At 39.0% G+C, this 2,185-nt stretch overlaps 1 protein-coding gene and 1 pseudogene across 1 annotated transcript in view; both read right to left on the minus strand.

Annotated features, from left to right (window-relative positions):
- Positions 1-2,185, minus strand: part of LRRC28 (leucine rich repeat containing 28) — a 123,546-nt gene that overhangs the window by 40,087 nt on the left and 81,274 nt on the right. The gene's annotated exons all lie outside the window — the stretch shown is intronic.
- Positions 1,746-2,185, minus strand: part of LOC105886871 — a 6,308-nt pseudogene continuing 5,868 nt past the window's right edge.

Here is a 2,185-nt window from a genome sequence, read left to right on the forward strand (position 1 = left end):
AAAAAAAAAAAAAAAAAGATCAAAGTCATGAAATTATATTAGAGATTTTTCTTAAATAGTTTTAGCTTCTCTTGACACAAAAAACTATGTAAGATAATCTGCATCTCTACAGTAACCATTTTACTATTTGTATCCCATAACATGTTATAACCTTAAATATACACAAAATTTATTATATATATCCCTTTCTGCAATGGAAAATAACACTGAACAGAGATCACACAATTAAGAAGGGAAAAATGTGCATCTCCTATACAAGTTTTTATGTATTTTTTAACAGGCAATGGTTAAAATAAAAAACATTTTTGATGAGTTTGCCTCCATGACAGCCAGAAAAGTAAGGTGGTTCTATGGTGCAATAGATAGTACATTAGATTTCTTCCAAAGCCAGAAAAGTATACTTTTAATAAATTTTGGCTTTGGTATAAACATAATTATTTAAACTTAGAATAATGTCAAGTTTTAATATACCTATTTTCTTTTGATTTTGGTAAAGCTTTCTGTTTGTATTTGCAAAATGAACAAACCTAAAGGTGTCATTTGTACCAACAGCTTGTTTTATGAACACTGGCAGTGTTTGCTATTAAAAGATTAAGGACAGCAAAGGAATCCATTGCCCCATCTTTACATCCTAAACCCCATGACCTCACATTGTATTTGAGTGACCCTGGCACAATCTGAACATTTATACTTCCTCATCTCCCATCACTACAGCTATTCGAGGATTACCAAATGACTAGCTCCATATCTTAACCTTGGTCTGAAAGTCAGGGTATCTTCTTTTTCAGAATTTCAGGAGCCATTTCAGGAAACAATATTAAAGTTCCCTTTTTGAACTTCTTTCATCCCAGCTGCATTTTCTACAACAATTACCCGTAAGCCTTATTAAGATCTCCCTTGTAGTAGTAGAATCTATTGTGCTTATTCACATTAACAACTTTATCAATATATCAAGTTTTTTTTTTGTTTTTTTTTGAGACAGAGTCTCATTATGTCACCCTCGGTAGAGTGCCATGGAGTCACAGCTCACAGCAATCTCAAACTCTTGAGCTTAAGTGATTCTTTTGCCTCAGCCTCCCAAGTAGCTGGGACTACAGGCCACAAAGCCTGGCTACTTTTTTGCTGTAGTTGTCATTGTTATAAAGCTGGCCTGGGCTTGTTCGAACCCGCCAGACCCGGTTTATGTGGCTAATGCCCCAACCACTGAGCTATGGGCGCTGAGTTGAGAGTATATCTTTAAGACCAAAGATATACTCAGCTTGTTCAGGGCAATCTCACAGAAACAGTGGATATAGCCTGCTAATGCATTCTCTTCTCTTAAGCAGCAGACTTCAGAGGCTTAAGAGGACATTACACTTGGATATCTAGTCTACCGAAGCCCAGTAAATATCACCTAAAAAGAACACAACCTTTTTATTTCTGCTTGAGATACAAATGCTCAGTTTGGATGATGAGAATAAGTGCTAGAGAGAATGGGCATCTTTCCTGCTTGTTCCAGTGAACTCCCATGGAGGAAGAGGCTAAACAGGACCTGGGCTGTTTTCAGTCCACTGACATCCAGCTTATCAAATCTACAGCCTGGTACCTCTTGAGCAGGACCACCCCAGTAAGGCTGGAAGTGGTGAAAGTTAAAGATGAAGATGGCAAATAGGGAGAATTCATTATGTTCATGCAGTTCAGTCTTATGCCTTTACATGTTCTCTAAAGTTCCATTATCTGGTGAGAGCTCGGAGTGAGACCAAGGCCTATTTTTGTTCCTCTGCTCCTCTGATTCTGCTTTGTCGTCTTGGAGAGATAGGAGGGGAGCTGGTGGAGGCCACCCCCTTGGCAGCTTGCTGAGCCAAACAGTACTTCTATCTTTCGGTCTCGGGCTTCTCAAAGTTTGCCATAGACATAGGTGCTCTTAGTAAGCCCCACCATCCAATAGGCCCTTCTGATAACTTTAATGTATGCGGGGTGACCATAGCACCAAGATTCTTGAAAAGTGGTGGGCAACTATTTCCGGGTTCAGCTCCCATTTGACATTGTTCTTCACTCCCACTTTGAGGTGGCAGCTTCTTAGAAATCTCACTGTGATGCGATTTTTGGTCTTCTGGGAATATACCTAATAAAGGAATTGCAGGGTCAAATGGCAGGTCTATTTTTAGTTCTCTAAGTGTTCTCCAGATGTCTTTCCAAAAGGAAC

Source organism: Otolemur garnettii, unplaced genomic scaffold (genome assembly GCF_000181295.1).
Source record: "Otolemur garnettii isolate 467f Iridium unplaced genomic scaffold, OtoGar3 scaffold00029, whole genome shotgun sequence".
NCBI classification, from domain to species: domain Eukaryota; kingdom Metazoa; phylum Chordata; class Mammalia; order Primates; family Galagidae; genus Otolemur; species Otolemur garnettii.